The sequence below is a fragment of the Sus scrofa genome, chromosome 18 (assembly GCF_054392235.1).
Source record: "Sus scrofa isolate SSC_HxYL_T2T_F1_AM1 chromosome 18, Sscrofa_HxYL_maternal_Yorkshire_Landrace_v2.0, whole genome shotgun sequence".
In the NCBI taxonomy this organism is placed as follows: domain Eukaryota; kingdom Metazoa; phylum Chordata; class Mammalia; order Artiodactyla; family Suidae; genus Sus; species Sus scrofa.
Window position 1 is genome coordinate 21,508,816 of NC_139400.1, and position 19,250 is coordinate 21,528,065.

Here is a 19,250-nt window from a genome sequence, read left to right on the forward strand (position 1 = left end):
TTTTCTTGTTCACAATCTCCTTAACTGTAAAATAAGGATAGAAGACTAGATAATGTTTATACCACTTCGCTAAATTCTTGACTCTATGAAGCTGAAGGAACTAAAAGCAAGTTGGCAACTGCACAATGGTCTCCCAAATGCATATTCTTAACTATTACTTTATACTGCCTGACAGTGGAGTATACCTTTTGGAGGACACTGTAGCCTCAAGTCGGGGAAATATGTCTAAGCCTTTTCTCACTAAGCTCTCTAGTTGGTTGTGAAGGCCAGCGGAAGATCCCAGCTACCAGGAAGCACAGTCCCACCATATCTGTTGAGGCTGCTGCAGTGCTGTTATCAGAGAATGCTAAGACATGAGGAAGAGAGGGGGTGAAAGTGTAGTACCTCCCCTTCCCCTGTAAATATTCCTGTGTGATGATAGAGAGGGCTCAGGTAGGAGGGTTAGTGAGAGCAGAAGCGATATGATTTGCACAGAGTAAATGTTAAGCAAACATTTGCTAAAATAATCAATAAAAGAATAAATGAATACTCTAATTAATACAAAAAACCAAGGCTGGATAGCTCAGTAACATTTCCACAATGATACTCTGTCTCATGATATAAATCATTCTCTATCTATGGTCATAGATCTAGTAGATGGAGTCAAGCAAAGAGTCAGTGGCACTGTAGGTCCATTCTAGTGTGAAAAAAAAAAAAAGCGGTGTGTTTAAATTATATGTGACCTGTGCTGGCTAAAGTTTGTTTCAAAATATGCTATATATAGTAATAAACAAGATGGGTCCCTTCAAATTTCATGTGCTAGTTATCAATCAGATTCAACTTAAAGTAATAATACTATATACCTACAAAAGGTAGCCTATAGAAAATTTTGCTCAGGTTCAGGGGAAGTGTTGGTTTCAAAAGTGGGAAAGTTTGTCAGAAGAGGAGATTGATTTTGAAAGGAAAATATCACCTAGAAAAAGAGTTTCTTGAAGCAATTTCAGAGGATGATTACTTGTTGTTATGAAATCAAAGGAAGAAGCAGATTAGGGTAGTAGAAATTTTGGACATATAGCAGACCATCATGGCATAAAACCATCATTAAAAAATACTTCCTGAGTTTCATTATGTGACAAGCACAGAGCCAGGTGTAAGATTCAGTGCTGAGAAGAAGAACTTTAAAAACCACAAAATACAAAGCCTATCTTTATGGAGCATGTCTCTTCAAATGAAACTAGAGAATATCAATGGCAATTTTATTCATTGTATAAAGGAGTTAACTAGAAAGTACATATGAAGTTGAAGATTGGGCCCAAGCAAAGATATTAAAAGTCAAATTTTAAAAGTTTTATAGGACTTGTTTTACTTCTCAAATAAATTAAGAATGCTCTCTCTGCTATTGGTAAAGCAAATTAATTTTATGCTCCATTTACAGATCAGTACAAGTATCTTGGGTAAGTTTTCAGGTTTTTTTCTTAGCTTCATCATGAGCATCTGACTGCTGAGGCTTGATGATCAACTGGGAAAGATAAATGGAAAAGGAACAGATCTGTGAGGTCCTTTCTTCCCTCTGCTGGTATTTACTGATTCAAAGGAGCAGAAGAATTGCCAACACTGGATAAACAAACCATCTAAGCCTTTCAACCAAGAGGTGAAAGATTTTTGTTGCTTGAATTAAAAAAAAAAAAAATTTTGTGAAAAATATAATAATGGAAAAAATTTTTAATTAAATAAAAACTGCAAGATGGCAAGTAATGATGGTCTTCTCTCACTAAGTGCTGAGATAAGGATGGGAGGAGTTAAAGAAGGAAGAGATAGAATTAAGAGATATTCAGAATATGAGTTCTGTGACTGTTATTGTCAAGTTCCAGAATTTTAAAACATGGAAATGTACGGTTAGAGAAAATACAAGCATACATGTATATATATAGTGAAATAAAAAAAAAAACTCTAATCCATACCTAAAATTTTATCTTCAAGGAACAAGGAATTTTATCTTTGAAAATACCAAAGAAAAACTAATGCACTGGAATATTACTCAGCACTAAAAATAAAGGAGCCATCAAGCTAAGAAATGACATGGAAGAAACTTACATGCATATTGCTAAGTGAAAGAAGCCATTCTGAAGAGGCTACATACTATATGATTCCAACTATATGACCCTCTGAAAAAAGTAAAGCTACAGAGACAATAAAAGGATCAGTGGTTGCCAAAGGTTAGGAGGGAGGGATAAATGGAGGTGGGGGGACAGGATTTGTTAGGCAATGAAACTACTATTTATGATACTATAGTATCCTCGGTTTTGCTGTGAACCTAAAACTGCTCTTAAAAAAAAATCTACTTTTAAAAAAACTAGAACAGCAAAAAAGGTTGAAAAAAGAATCTGTTTGAATTTTAGATTACTCATCTATTGATATCATTTCATTTTCAATTATATTGGAAAAGTAAAATAAGAGCCCATGGGAACATGGGAGAAAAAATAATTTTTAAAAGTAGTCAAATATTTGCTGCAAGTGGATGCGTAGGTCACACTAATTTAATTAAAAGAAGCAAACAAGGCTGTCTAGCACAGGAAACTGTATCTAGTCACTTGCGATACAACATGATGGAGGATAATGTGAGAAAAAGAATATATATATATATATATATTCACCTGGGTCACTATGCTGTACAGTAGATACTGAAAAAATACTGTAAATCAACTATGATGGAAAAAATAAAAATCTTAAAAAAAAAAAAAGAAGAAGCAAACAAGGATAAGGATATATAGAAAATCTGACCAGTATACGGCATGGTGGTTTTAATGATCCCCAACTCCTAAGTCTTAGGGAAATTAGCTAACAAATCTACAGTCACCATCACTTATTTCTGAAAGTGAATCTCATACCAAGAGGTGCCAAAATATTGGAACTGGAGCAACATCTATTAGAGGAGAAGAAAGAAAGGCTGCCAACTATAGCCTACACTCTAGATTCAATATCTACTAAAATAATGGTACTAAATCAGAGACAAAAAATGTAACAAACTTTAGGCACTGGAAAAAACTGCCAAAAGCAGGAGCAATTAAATGGCTGAGGATTGAGAAACTGAAGAAAGATCCACAAGGAACGGATCATGGGAACTTGCCTTGTGATAAAGAAGCTAAAAAAAGCTACGGAACATCAAAGGGGAGACATATGACATCCTCTTTCTTCCATGAAAATGACTCCTGGGATTCAGTATGAACACTTAAGTCATAAAAAGATGTCATTTTATTTTGTTTGCATATAGGAACTTGCTAGAAAATAAATATGACCTCCTTTCTCTCTCTCCTTGAAAATAAAATTAATCCGAATTTTAATAAATTGTTATAGAGACAGAAGCAAAGGAATCTCCTTTTAAATGAGAGAATTTTAAAGAGGAATGCCAAGGATGTGAATTTTTTGAAGAATGTCTTATGTAACAAACTAACTGCAAAAGAGAAGAACAATTATCACTTTAATTAATTAGGGACCTGTTGTTGCTCCCTTGTGAAAGATAATCCTTGATTAAAAGTGTCAGTATGTAAAAATATTGACTGATATTGAAATGTAAGAGTGTGAAATTTCAATTAATTGTAAAAAATTATCTGGTATTATCATTTACCAATAGACACTAATGATACTCAGAGATTTGAGGCATACAGAGTTGACAGTGGACATGTAAACTGGAACAGAATTGATCCACTGATGGTGCATCCCTCAGAATAATTAGCTCTTTTGGCCTTTCATTTTATATCTGCAATGTAGAGGTTAATGTTAAGTCACAGTAACTATTCCACAGAGGAAAGGAATAGATATTACAATATGAAATAAAGGATCAGCTATTTTAACAACACATAGTGTTTTCTTTCTTTTATTTTAAATGACTTTTATTTTTTCCATTATAGATGGTTTACAGTGTTCTGTCAATTTTCTACTACACAGGAAGGTGACCCAGTCACACATACATATATACATTCTTTTTCTCACATTATCATCCATCATGCTCCATCATAAGTGACTAGATATAGTTCCCAGAGCATAAGTGTTTTTCATAGTCAACAGAAGTGTTCTAATATCTATACAGTTTATAATTATTCATAAAATCATATTCATGCCTTAGCAATTCCATACCTGGAAGCCTTGTTGAAACTCTTTTTCCCTCTGTGCCTATAAAGAGCTACAAAAGGAACTTGAAGGAAAAAACATCTTGAAATGTGAAGCCTATTACTAGACCAAGCCAGGAGGTGAGTAGCCAAACAGATGCTAAATCCACCTGAGAAAGATTCCTCCAATATAGACTCTCTTTTCATAATTCCACTTTCTGAACTCAAACTGTAATGTGCCTCTATTTCTTTTTTTTCCCCTATTTTTATTGCCTTCATAAAAATCAGATGTCAACTAATATAATGGGGTATTCTTTTAAACAATAATCACTTTAAATAAACCATTATGGTACAGGAAAACAAAACAAAACAAAACAAAAACAGAAGTTCAAAACTCATCTTTGGGAGTTCCCGTCGTGGCTCAGGGGTTAACGAATCCGACTAGGAACCATGAGGTTGTGGGTTTGATCCCTGCCCTTGCTCAGTGGGTTAAGGATCTGGCGTTGCCGTGAGCTGTGGTGTAGGTTGCAGATGTGGCTTGGATCCCGTGTTGCTGCGGCTGTGGTGTAGGTTGGCAGCTACAGCTCCGATTAGACCCCTAGCCTGGGAACCTCCATATGCCGAGGGAGTGGCCCAAGAAATGGCAAACAAAACAAAACAAAACAAAACAAAAGATGCAAAACTCATCTTTGACTTCAGGCATGAGACTGATGCCCAAAGCAATGGACTCACTTTTAGATCCCAAACAAGGTATTTAGTTGACAGGCACCAACTTCAACACTGAGAGAGAGGGAGAGGGAGAGCGGGAGAGAGGGAGGGAGGAAGGGAGAGAGAGAGGGAAAGAAAGAAGAAATGAAGGAAGGAAGGAAGGAAAAAAAAAAGAAATACAGACAGACAGACCATCTATTACATCTGGTTGATGTGAGGTATTGGAAGAGTATATGTAAAGAAATGCCACAGACCCAAAATTTGGTAGACACAAGAAACAGCTATGAGATTATTGTTTTTCATTATCACTATTATTGTCACAGAGGAGCATCTCATCCAAAATTCTGAACTTTTCCCCAACATGGAAATATCCAGTCATGGAAAATATCCAGTCAGGATCACTTTAAAGTAAATGGAAATGTTTACCTTTGGTACCCATCAGTCAAACCTTCATCAGCCACTCTTTTCTCTGCCTTCAGTACTCCCAGCATAGCATTCAAAAGGTGAAAAAAAGTCTCCAGTGTTTAGGCTTACATGTGAAGATATAACTACCATTCCACTGATAAAATCTAACAGATAAGTAATTTTGAGGATGAAGCAAGAAAGCAACAGGCAGATCTGGGAAACACTTTGGCCTTGGGGCTAGTTTTTATCTTCTCCCTAAAATGAAAACAAACTCCCTGATGATCTGCAAAGAATGCAGGCAAGTAGAGTTTTCCCACCACCTCCTATTTTCATAGTGGTTATATGGTAGCAGGGGAGAAGAAGGCACAGAGCATGAAAAAATCTTCATTATGTTCAACAACATGAAATTGCAGGAAGTTCATACTCTTCCCCTAGCAAATTATTGCATGCTTAGGTTTTATAAAGAGTCAGAAAAAGTAGCCTTTATTGTAATTCTTTAGTTCCCCATCTCACTCCTTCTAAAGAATTCCTTAGTAGTTAATTAAGTAATCAAAAGATAATAGGTTTGTCTTCCTCTATTATTTCATCTTGTTTACTGGCATGGCATAGTTGGTGAGGTAAGGGAAAGCTTCTTTGCTTTATTAAAGTGGAATACTTGTCTTTCTGGCCAAGGGTGAGTAATAACATCAGGAAAAAACATCACAACATTCCTTTTCCTGGAGGAGGTTTCGTATCAGTCTGTTATTGGGGTTCGTTGCAGCGTACAACATTTTGCAACAGTAACAGTGAAATATATTCCCATTAAGATTTATGACAGTTCCCCCACTGTCCTCCATTAGAATGCCTCCACTTGATCTGGGAGAGAGGAAGAGGGCCAGGGGCTCGGTCCAGCTAGATTAGTAATGAAAGCCCAGACAAAATACCAGAGAGGAGAGTGCACAGAAGAGCTTTAGAAGCACAGAGATGTCTTCCCCAGAAGGTATCAGAGAAAATGAGGGATTGCATGCAGGGACAATGAAACAAGGCATAGAAAATATAATAATCAAGAAAATAATATCAAAATAAATCTTATAGCCAGAACTGATTTAAATCTAAGGACATAAGGTAAACATACAGGACTGTACCCCATCTAAATAAAAGGTACCAGAATCATATGACATGGAAGAGGAGCACCTTTTTCTGTGCATGTCCTTCTGGATTGCTACTCATCACATGCAACTGAAAAATCAAAGAGTCTCTGGCCGCAATTAAGCTCTCAGTCTTGATGGTCCACACAAGATGGAAAACTCCTGTGATGATGACTGCAGCAACATTTGGGATGATCAACCACACTTCATTTTTCTCCAGCACCCTTTAGATGCCAATTCCTCAATCTGCAATTATTTAAAATACGGTCCTTCGATTACCCACCTCGGTATCATGTGAGGTGCTAAACACACAGATTTCTGCATCTGACCTCAAAATCTTTGCAAGAGGAAAAGAGTACTTCAAGAATTCAACCTGTGAATGAACCTCTTTTAAAAAACTTCTTAGAAGACAGTAGGGATTCAAATAATCCAGAAGGTGGCTATTTAAAGCAACATACATGATGACTACGAATGCTGACTCTGGAAAAGTGAATCCAGTTTTGCCATGGGATCAACATTAAAGGATATAAAGAGTCGCCATCTTCAGAAAAGACAAGCCCTGCTCTTCCAAACCTAGAAAATATAGGAACTTCAAAATACTACCTTGCTACCACACACTTTGCTTTTATTTTCATTTATCTTAAAAACAAAGATCTTCAGTCTTGTTTTTGTTGCACATTATCCATGGGCTGAAAATTTGACTTTAGTTTTGATCTATGGAGATGCCCATAGCTCCCCTGATATCATAAAATGGGATGTGGCACTATGCATATTTATAGGGCTACCTATTTTCTACACAAAACACTGTGGAAAAAGTAAAGCTCTGTACTAATAAAGCTCTGTAAAGCTCTATTTCCAATACATTTGAAATGTATATTATTGTCATTTATACAAACATGGCCTCTGTTGACCTCTCCGATATCATCAGCATTCCTAACAAGTTCCAGTTAGTGTCCCCCACCAGTGCCGGGTAAAAGTCATTTGACTTACCTAGCACTCTTACAAGTTAACCCTTTTGTAAACAGTTCATCTGAATATCCAAGAAAAAAATTTAGCTAACCTTTAAAGTGAAAACCCAAGTTTTCCCCTTCCAAAGAACTTTGCTGGGAATATTAAATGTCCTGAATGTCATGATTGTATTGACTGTGGATATCAACATGACTAACACAGTGAATACAGAGAATATATAAAGCAATGTGCTTGACTGTGGGAAATTAAATGAGATATGGGATATAAAATAGTCAGCAAAAACACCTGCCACATCCTAGTTTTTCTTAGCTATTATTATTAATTTGGGGGGATGACCAGTAGAATATTTATCACTGCTTGTTAGTGTTACACTAGTAAGGAATTAGATGACGAGGAGGAGGAAGAAGAGGAAGAGAACAAAGCGGAAAAATATATTGGCCAATACTTACTTTGCCTTTCCTCTGGGCCAGTCATTACACTAAGCTATTTATACATATTATCTCCTTGTTCAGTGAGGGAATGAAGAAATGGCTGGTAGAGATAGGGCTTGGTTGAAAGTTTTTGTTTGATCAGTTATGGAATCTCATGTAGGTTTGATTTTAGAGTTTATTCTAGACACTTGAGAAACGGTGAAGAATTTTTAACAAGATAATGATATGTTCAGATTTGCACTCTAGAAAGGCTGTGTGAGGCATGGATTGTACTAGGGGAAGACTGGAAGTGGGAGACCAGCTAGAATTACAAGGCTCTGGTGATAGTTCGAGTGAGAGATGCTAAAGGTCTAAAAATGATGTGTGGATAGAAAGGAAGGGATGAGTTGCAGACAAGTATCAGACACAGGTTGACCTGATGACACTGTGAGATGTCACAGGAGAATTGGAGTGAGGAAGAAAGAAGACATGTTTATAGCATACCATTATTATTATACAGGCTATCCAGCAAGAGCAATGTTCCAGTTTTAAAGAGAGACTTCCATTTTGAAATTTTAAAGACTTAAGCATATAAAATATTCCATTAGCTTCTTCTTCCAGAGATATCTCAATGTCTTCCATAAAAGCACTCTGTCTCCTATAGAAATATTTTCACAATATGTTAAATACAGATTGGTACAGGAGTTCCCTTCATGGCTCAGCAGAAACAAAACTAGCATCCATGAGGATGCACATTTGATTCCTGGTCTCGCTCAGTGGGTTAAGGATCCGGCACTTCAGTAAGCTGTGGTGTAGTTCTCAGTTCGGATGTGGCGTTGCTGTGGCTATGGTCTAAGCCAGCGGCTACAGCTCTGATTTGACCCCTAGCCTGGGAATCTCCATATGCAGCAGTTGTGGCCCTAAAAAGACAAAAAACAAAAACAGAAACTCCTAAGGGTAAAATTATCCCCCATTTCCTATAACTCTGTAATTCTACACAGCAAACAGCACTTAATATGCTCAGGCAATGAATATTTTCTAGTAGTCTTTTTACTTAAAAATATACTAATAGAGAATCTTTCTTGTTTTTGTCCACCTCAAATTACCACTGAAATTGAAATTTTAAGTTGTTTAAAAAACAATTTTCTTGTCCTATCCACAGTAGTATGCTTCCTATTTTTGCACAGCAGAGGGCACCATTCTGTGAAAGCCCTGATTTAGGAGAGAGGAGGAAAGACAAAGAAGGAATTCCACTGCTAATGAAAGAAACTGATTTTTTAGTGTGTACCCTTATCTACCATGAAACATTACCATGGTAACAGCACCAGTTAAGATGATTGTATATTTAGGTCATAGTATAAAAGTAGGAGCTTGAATGTGTGTTCAGAAAAAGAGAAATGAAATAAGGTACAAGGCTGTATCAAGAATGGAAGGAGGCAAACCAGCCAGAACCTGCCTGACACTTCGCTAATTTCAGATTCGCCAAGTCACATCATACCTTTCAAAGCAAAGGTGGATAATAAATTCTAACTATAATCAAAAGTTGCCATTCAGACTCAGAAGCTTAAGCACCAGCAATCTCAAGTCAGAGGAACTCACTTGAAAAGACAACTAGAAGGGAAGTTGGGATGTGTGTATTCTGTGGCAGTTCTTGGTTAGCTGCTTCACACTGGGAAAACCTCTTTATCCACTTCAACACTTAACATGAGTTACACCAGATAATATCAAAATTCTCTTGCACCCTTTTGCAGCAGACAAAAGAAAATCTCTGCGTTGCTATAGGTGAAAATAGCAGCCAAAATATCAGGTAATTTTGGTGCCCTTGTTTTCTTCTGCCAGAAGCAATCACTGATTAATCAGAACAAGCATGTTGTGCCAACTTAGAATCTAGCTGGCACTGAATCTTCCTTGCTTAAGGTTTAGGGAATGCAAAAAGAATATGCATATTTGAATTAAAAGAATGAGGAGAAGATTGTTGAGCACTGAACACCATGGCTGTGATTTCCCTAAACGTGAGCAAAACATATTCTACAACTTTTCATCAGCACAGTGTAAGACAAAGACTAGAGTCCGAGAGGCTTATGTTCTAATCCAGGGGCTGCAACTTACTAGCTGTGTGATCTTGGGCCATTACTTAGGCCCTCTGAATGCTGGCTTTCTCATCTATAAAATGGGAACAACAACATATACTTCATAGGGTTGTTGCAATGAGAAAATGTAAAAGCTGATTCATGCCTTCACTCATCCAACAAATATTTAATAAACTTCTAGGATGTAACAGGCACAATCTTAAAGTGGGATAAAGTCCTAACAGAACAGATGAAATAATGCATCTAATAGGTGCTTGAGATAGTTTCAGGGACTTTTTATTTGTTTGTTTGTATTTTTACGACCGCCCCCATGGCATATGGAAGTTCCCAGCTAGGGGCTGAATCCAAACTGTAGCCGCCAGCCTACACCACAGCTCACAGCAACGTTGGATCCTTAACCCACTGAGCCAGGGATCAACCTGGACGCTAGCTGGGTTCATGAGACTGAGCCATAATGGGAACTCCAGTTTCAGGGACTTAGAACACACGCTATGAAAATGCATTCACAAGGAAAAATGATCTGCTCTGTTAGCCCCACACAAAACACAAACTCTCACCACCACAGCCTCTGTGTGACCCAGCTGAGCTGTGGGGTATGTAGTCAGTACACTTGTTCTGATACCTTTAAGGAAACTAGTCCCAACATCTGCTCAATGAGCCAAAGGGAGATAAAACGGGGACAGGTGACAGGGAATGAAAGCCAGGTGTTAATAGTTACAAGGAGGGTACTGACGGTGTTTGATATAGAAGAGTTCACTGAGGGAAAGATACTGGTCCACATCATAAAACACCAAATCAACCCAAATACAAGGTTAAATGAAGAAAATCCGGTCCCTCAAGAGAACTGTGGGGCAAAATGTTTCTGTCAGTCACTTGCTCCTACTGGGTAAACTGAAGAAAGATTGAGACTAGGAGTGGGGTTTGAGTGGTCACATACAGACAGTTACTGGGAGTTCCCTGTTGGCGTGGCGGTTCAGGATCCGGCATTGCCACCGCTCTGGCTGGGGTTCCATCCCTGGCACTTGAACTTCCCCCAGGCTATGAGTGAAGCCAAACAAAACAAAACAAAACCCACTAAGGAAAACCTCATGGGCATTCTCTCACAGGCATACCCCAGAGACTAACATCAGTGATGGAGGCTCATCACAGTGGCAGGCCCACAGATTTCGGCCTCATTTTTTTTTCTCCCATTCCCTCTTCAATTCCTTTATTGTACGCTCTCCTCTTCTTCCCCTTCTGCACTTGCTTTAACTTTGTTCACTGCTGTGGGTCAGAGAGACATGTGTCCCTGGGTCAGCCTGCCCGTCCTCCACTGACGTGGGTGCCATGCCTTCCCTGTGAACCAGCAAGCTGTGGTCTGCTGTTTCTTCAAACCTCTGAGGCTGCCCCTCCTGCCTCCTGTGCCCTGGCCCCTGGGGGTTGGCTATACTGAAACCGGAGTAGTAAAACTGCCACTGAATGTACATCCAAGTGCCTGATGTTGGGGGATATCTGGGCAAAGAAGGGGATAGGATCACATTGGGAGTAATGCAGTTTTTAAATACAAAGATAGCAGTACCTCCCCACAAAACTGACAGACTGTTGAGGACTCATTCCATAGAGACTTTTACCTATGTCTGACTTCTAATTTCTCCCCTATCTACCCCTGAAGTCAGCTAAGGGCTGCAAACACATTTGTGGGTTCTCTTGAACTTGAACTAGGATACGGATATTCTAATCGACCTGTTTTCTCACTTCAATCCCCCGCTAGACACCCTCAGACACACTTACCTAGACAAACACATCTTTCTTCTGTAGGAAAACCAAGTATTTGTCATGAAGCCCACCCTGAAATTACCCTACTCCCACCCCATCTCAATTACAGAGTTTTAAAACAATAAGCTATAGCGGTTGAAATTTCCATGCCTTTTTAGGGTCAAGTTTTACTTTTCAGTTTTGACTGGCATAATCGTTTAGTCTAGTAAAGCATATAGAGTCAGTATATAAGTTGCTTATCCTACTGCCACAGCTGGAACACATTACTACTAATAATAATAACAATCAAAATTCATTTGGCATTAACTTATTAGTTCTTGAGTCCTTAGCTGCCAAATCCTGCAAAGCCGAGACACTGCTGGCACAAAATTCTTCCATCCATTTGACAGGTCTCAAAAGTCCACTTTCTGAATCAAAGGTGAATACAGTTCTTAATATGACCAACCAGCTTATTTTTACAATTATGCCTTTGCTGTTATCCCCTCGAAGATCATACACGCCTAACTGCAGTTTCTTAAGTGTATCATCATCCTTATTATTATTTGATTATCCATGAAAATGTACCCTATATATCTTCCTGCCATTGGTTTTCAATATAATGTATATGTATGTGTGTGTGTGTATCTATATATACACACACACACTGCCAACAAAATACAAGATTAAACCTTTGCCATATAAGAACAGGTTGAATATCTGGAGTTTATGAACTGCCTCACTTTCAGAGCCTTCTCAACACCAGTAAACCAAAAGGTCTCAAGCAAAATGAGGTGCTGGTTCACTCTAGGACCCAGCGACCTCTGGTCTTCCCCAGAAAAAGCCCCCCCAACACCCCGCGCCCCCCCACCCCCCTTCCCTCCCCCCAGTGGGCTCTGCCCTAGGTTGACGGAGGAGGGGGGGCTGAGGTCCGGGGGTGCTACAAACTCAGGGTCACTACTGCTCTGCAGGGGCACCTTCCCCTGCCCCCAGCTCCCTAAACCCCACTCTCAACCCATTCAACTGCCTTTCTAGACGGTTTCTCTCTGGAATAAGAGTTGGCTCCCCTTTCCTCCCACCCAGTGCTTTGAGGAGCAGAGGCCAGAGGTAACTGAACTGTGGCCATAGAGGTGGCTGTGGCTGTAGGCACCCCAGGGGTGACAGACGTGCTGCTGCAGGCTGGAGTTCAGGTTGGTGTGTGGTAGAGCGTGAAGATGTATGTTTGTGTTGCTGGTTGCCTGCACTAGAAGACTGGCAAACTACACGAACCCACTGCCACCCAGTGCTAAGAAAAAGAGCAAGAAAAGCAAAACAAACCAAAAAAAGAAAAGAAGATGAAAAGGAAACAAAGTCAATGCGGGGGATTCCTAAGCTTGAGGACCTCGAGGCGCCTTGCTCTTGCTGGGCTCACTGCGCCTGGGTAGGTGGACTTGGAGCCCTTGGTGGCGGGTTACATGAGGTCATTAAGGACATGCGAGGGCAGCTGGGGTGAGATGTCTGCGGACAGCTCTGCTTGGCTTAGGCGGTTACCTCCATTTCTCTGCTCTTCTCCCTCCTCTCCTTCTCAAGTGACTCCCAAAGATATTACCATGCAGGCACCATTGATCTCAAGGCCTGGGACTGGCAAGCGCTCGAGAGAACCCTCCCTTGAAAGATTCTGTAGCTCAAAGGACGCCGCCGGCAGGAGGGTAGAGAAAGGGGGACTTTGGACTGGACGGGGCTGAGGCAAAGGGTATGTGCTGCTCTCGGAATCTGTAATTCCGGGCAATTCTGACCTCTTCAGAGCTCTCCTAGGAGATCAGCCTCCTGCCCCACTAGGGGCGCGGGGCGGAGCGCACAGATGGAATTTCCTCGCGATTTCCCCTGCGGGGGCAATTGAGGGTTCCCAAAGCTGCAAGTTAGCGGCGATTGCCCAGGTCCGCAGGTGCGGACCTTGAGGGACATAGAGGGTGCAGCTGTTCCCAATCTATGAGCGCGAACCCCGCTGAGGTGGTCCGGAGCTCATCTAGAGGTGGCTGTCAGTGAAGCCCAGGCATGGTCCGTCCGGTTGCTCGTGGACTGCCTTCAGTTCGAGGTGGACAGCCAACCTCCTGCGTGGGCCAAAATGGGATGTTGCAGAAGACTACCTATTCTTCTGTCCTGGGTCCCTTTCCCCAATCTTACTCCCCTGCCCCGTGGCCACATTCGTCAGACCACAGTACCAAGCCTCCCTCCAGCGAGCTGGCGCGGACGCCCCAAGAAAGGGCTGTTCGAAAGGCGGAACCCGAGGACCGCGAGGAGGAGCCGGAGGAGACAGTGTAGCCAGGCCTCCACCCCAAACGCCTGGAAGACCTGGCCAGACCCCCTGGCGGCAAGAAATACGAGGGGCTGAAGAGGGCGAAGCGCTCCCTTCTTCTCCCAGCAGACTTCTCGGGGAGAAGGAGGGAGCCGGGTGACAGAGGAGGGAATGGCTGGCTGAAAGAGGGCGCAATACCCTGGCCGGCGCGGCCCCCAGGCTGCCTTCGCCACATTCCGCTGGACCCGGTGACCCGCAGAATTACGCCCCCGCCACGCACTCTACCTCAATGGCCCCTTCTTTCCAGACCCGCCATCGCTGTGCGCGGTTCTCCAAGCTCCAAGAGTCAAAGTTTCCGTTTGCAGATCTGCACTTGTGGAGGAATTCTCCAATTCCCTAACCCTGGACGCCTCTGTGCCCGTCCCTGGGGGTTGGGAGGGACTCCGCAGTGCCTGGGGGCCCGGAGCCCGCCAGCGGAGAGCTGGGCAGCGCGGTGTCCTTACCTGCCGCAGGTTTAGTTCCACTTGCTCCCCGGGCTGCAAGAAGCTTGGTGTGGGCTGGCAGGAGTGGGGAGCCCTTCGCAGGTTCGGGGCTGATCCTCCGGGGAGCGAGCTGCGCGCTGTTCAGAGTCCGAGGCCAGGCGCCGGCTTGCTTTCTCCCTTGATCTAGCAAGCGAAAAGGAAAAGATTAGTTGGTGCCGAGACACCCGGAGGGGTGGGGCGGGGGAGGCGGGGAGAGAGCGGACCCAAGGCTCCGGCGAGCGCTGCCGGGCGGGCTCGGGCGCGCGCGCGAGCAGACGCGCACTTCGCACCAGTCCCAGTCAACTGGCGAGTCTGGAACCCCTTCGCAGTGCAGACTGGAGTGAAACCGACGCTGCCTCCGCCCTCCGCACCAAAACGCCAAAGGAAAAGCAAAAATGACTTTCAAACCTGGCCTTCATAAGGAAGATGAGTCTGGAGAGCAAAACCGAACCGAGACCTGGCTGGACCGGCGAGCTGGGCGGGATTCATTCCTTCACCAAAGTGCTTGGGGAAGTAGTAATCAGCGTAGGGACAACTAATTACCAATTAGGTCTGTGTCCCTGGCGATTTCCTAGTAGGATCTGCGGTTTCACGGCTCTGGCTAACCCTCAGGCTGGCGAGTGTGTGCGTTCGTGTGTGTATGTATGTTGGCGTGCGTGTGTGTGTGTGTGCACACGCGCGCACTCGCTGGACCGGGTCTCTGCGCCCGGGCACTTTTGGTATAACAAGAGAGCGTGCCGGTGTTCGTGCGTGTGGGTTTGATTAGCTGCAATGGGCGGACAATTTCTGGAGAGAACATTTACAATTTTCTTTCAATATGACAGGATTAGTTGCTGTTGAAGGCGCTCCTCCAATGAAATCTTCTCTGCTCTCTGATTCGGTGGTTCTTCTGAGCAAATATGACAGCCTTTTCTCTAGGCTTCTTTCCGCTCCTTTTCACGTCCATCCCCAGAGCCACGCTCTCCATCTGCAATCTCTACAACAGAACATTTACAGTTAGTCTCATTCCTGCGAGTATATCTTTGCTATTAAGGTGACATGACTTATTGGGAAGAACGCAGTGTTGCTTTTTGATTGCCGAAGATGCTTAAGCCCAGTTTTTCCAGGTGGGAAAATGTTAGAACAAATCTGCTATGCTTTGTAAACATACAATTGTGCTGAACTATTCACGGACTGTTTATTTGGGGGGGGGGCAGTGGCAAATGTATTAAGAGGGTGAGGTAATTTTTTTCTTTTTCTTTTATACAAGGATCGATGTCCATGTTTTCTTAATAGACATTGGATTAAAAGTATTTATGATGCTTCATGGAATACGGTATCTCCAAGAAAGAAAAAAAAATGAGGATATAAACTTTTCATGTTCAAATCAGTCTCAGGTTTTTATTTTTTCATTTTAATGAAAACCCATTCCAACAAGAGCACTCATTATTTTTAGGTACTTATCCCAACTGGTAAAGGTACAATGATCTGATTCTAAAATATAGCTGAGGACAAGACTTGCTTTTGTGAAAGTATGTGCATATAAATATAACACCAGTGTATGAAATATCTTAAGGCTGCATTTTCTCTCATCCACCTTCTGCAATTAAATGAAAAAAGTTGAAACCTTAATTGATATATCTGGTTAAGTTCAGTTCAATTCTTGATGCCCAGGCATTTGCTAGCTGTCAAAGGGAATACAGAGTAGCAAAAGTCATTGTGTCTTTCCTTTATAAATAAGCTCCTGGTCTTCTTGGCAAGGAAAGACACCCATGACCATCAAGGAGAACAACTGTGCAGCATAAAAATTTACTGATAATGAAAATTCTGTAGATGAAAGAGTTTGCCCTTTTTGTTAACTTACATCTACCACTAAGCAGGATGTGGCGCAACCGTTTTTGGCTTGATTAAAGTCATTCTGAAATAATGCATCGTACACTGTAGTTCTGCCTTCAATGCTCCACACTCTCACATCCCACCATCACTGGGAGATTATAATATACTTGTCAGAAAATCAAGACAGCTCTATCCAGTCTTGATCAGAGCTTTCCCAGATTTGGTCCTTGACATTAAGTATCTGATTTTGTCATTCCTTTCCTCTTAGGTTATCTTTTGAAAATGAATTCACATTTTCTTTCTTACTCCATTATTTCTATTAAGTCTCCATAAACCAGGCAGTTGCTTGAATCTTTTTGGAAATACACACACATACTCTCTCTCTCTCACACACACACACACACACACACCCCAAAGCTGAGAAGTAAATTGGAAGAAATTCCTAACAATAGAGCAAAAGAAAACTCAGTGATCTGTTACATTTTTTTCCTTCATATCATTAATGCCTTCTTACAAACAGGACTACTCATTCCAAATTGAGCAATAATGGAAAAAGCCAATAAAATCTAACATATTTTCTTAAGCTTGAATAAGACAGAGTACGTGAATAACTGAACTACTATGTTCAATAGAAGTCATGATACTTATGGCCTTTTGGTGAGGAGCTGCAAATGGAAACAGAATTTTTAGCAACAAGGTCCACTGTCATCACTGAAAACACTTTTTTTTTTAAACATATATTGTGCCACTTATAGTGTGTTTTTGGTGAAATTATTTAACTGCTCTGTGCCTCATTTTCCAAATATGTAAAAGGGATAAAATAATTGTAGTATCTCCTGGCATTGTTGTAAGGAATAATAGAGTTCAGTCATGTAAAGTTTTCAGAAGAAGGTGTGACATAGCAAATTATCTTTAATTATAAGACTGTCTCTCAAGACTTAAAAACATATTTGGGTCATACCTCTGACATAGTGAATCAGAATATTTAGGAGTGGGTCCTGTCAATGGAAACCATATGGGTCTAAATTTCATGCAAGTATGTTTAACATAATCCTTCTAAACACTGATCCCAAGAGACTTTTTTCCTTTCTATACAAAAAAAAAAAAAAAAAAGTGCATTCTGAGGATTTCATTTTTATTTCTTAAGCCAGTTTACTTTATGAGATAAGAGTGACCCCCCAATTCCAGAAATATAGCTTTTACATTTATTAGTAACCCATGGTGTGGAACATTTTCAAAAGTGCTTTCTAAAGACTTTATAGAATGCATCTATGGGTTTCCCTTTATCTACATGCCTATTTTCCACCTCAAAGAACACTAATGAATTAGTAATTTTCACTTGTGCAACTCATTCATTGCCTGCAACCTCAGAAAGTTACTTCTAGCTATGTGCAGAAGAGCTCAGATGTTCAAAAGGGATGACTTTGACTCTTTGAGAGTTCCTCTTTTGAATAAGACTAATAAGATCGCCACCAGCATGAGAAAGGGAATGACAGGTCTCATTTCTGGGAAGGTAGCACACATTTTATTGTACCACATTGATTTCGGTGTAGCAATAATTAGGCTTTAGTAATTAGATGCACAAATCAGCATTCTGTCATCATAAGTACATTAAGAGGGTGATAAGTTTAACTCAAGTGATTTCCCACCAGGTATGGTGGCCATAACATTTTCTTAATTTTCTGCTTTCAAAAAATCAGAAAAATGAAAGTGATGTTTTTGCCTAGATGGGGAAAATTTTGAGCCAAGAGCAAGGGGATCGGATCATGCCTTGTCTTTATCTCCCACTCACACAAACTATTTGAGAGGTGAGCTAGGAAAGCACTACATTTATCAGCAGGAGGTTTGGGAAAGGGGGGCTGACTTTTCTGATGTATGCCAAAGAAATCTATCTTTTCCCTGGCCTCAGTCTGAAATGTAACAATCCTGGGTTAAAAGTGAATTGCCACTAGGTGACAATCACCGCTTAAAATGGGTTCTACAGTTGCCCTCACTGTTTTGAAATCTTAATAACAGTCCCATTATAGACACACTATTCTTCTTGGAGTTATTTATTTTCTCTACAAACCTTCTCAGAGAGTAGTTTAAATGCTTCTATTATTTAGCGAAAAAAGATTATCGCTTTCTCTCCTAGAAAATCTTAAGCTTTCCTTTTTCAGTTGCTGCAATAGGAGTTTCCATATACAAATGAGGCTGATTCTGAGTGACAATACTTGGTGACAGTCTAACAAACAAAGCTTTGCTATTTTTTTCCTTCTCCTTTTTCTTGAAGTTTGGCATCACAGCTGTTTTAAACGCTTCCTCTACTAGCAGTGGTAGTGTTATCCAAAGCCTAAAACCATTCACTGCTTCTGAGTCTAAAATATTTAAAATACAGAGCTCATTTTCAAACAAGGAGTATGAAGAAAGGGTGCCAAATGAAACACTACCCTGCAAGATGATAAGCCATTTATGCTGTAATAGCATAAATCGGTATTATGAATGCAGGAGAAAAAGGCCACGTGGGATGTGATTCCTTAGAGAAGGATTTGGTGTCTAGACATTCCTACTTCCAGGAGGTGGTACCTCATTCCTCTTTGGAGGTTAACCTTTAAGACTGGGAAAACTGAAAGATTTCAACCACATCGACCTCAGGGTAGATTTTGACAAACAGTTTAAATTTCCCCTTTCACAGCCCAAGTGAAATCTCAGAATCTCCGGTGGAGATAAGATTCTAGCAAGTTCACAGTGAAAGTCTTATCAGATCCTTCTCTGTGCATGGGGCCCTGAATGATGTGAACCAAAGACTGTGTGGTACAGAGCAGGTGAAGAATTCTCCAAATGGTTTTAGTCCATAGGGAAGCATAATTTCTTAGAATTTAGAGTAAACTAATCACATACTCATGGGAATTCACATAATTTCTCAGTTCATATACTTACCTGATTTTTAAGCTAAATAAAATGGTCCTTCAAGGAACAGGTGGAAATTTTAAGACATTTTCTGACTAAATTTGATCTACCTTCTATTTCTTGAGAGTGACTGAGAAAATTGTGATGCACAAAGCAGCCTTTAGCTAAGTAAAACTCAACTGAATGTATCTGATAATATCACTCTATATGGACCTTTTCATTTTA

The 19,250-nt window shown here is 40.9% G+C and overlaps 1 protein-coding gene across 9 annotated transcripts in view; it reads right to left on the bottom strand.

Moving 5' to 3' along the window:
• CHRM2 (cholinergic receptor muscarinic 2) overlaps window positions 1-15,108 on the bottom strand; it is a 145,870-nt gene extending 130,762 nt beyond the window's left edge. For 2 of the 9 annotated variants that reach the window (XM_021078515.2, XM_085004835.1), the window contains exons 1-2: window positions 14,865-15,108; window positions 14,304-14,465 (exon numbers count right to left, since the gene is read on the bottom strand). The gene's annotated coding sequence lies outside the window, so the exon portion shown is untranslated. 9 annotated transcript variants of the gene reach the window in all.
• Between the last annotated feature and the right edge of the window lie 4,142 nt (window positions 15,109-19,250).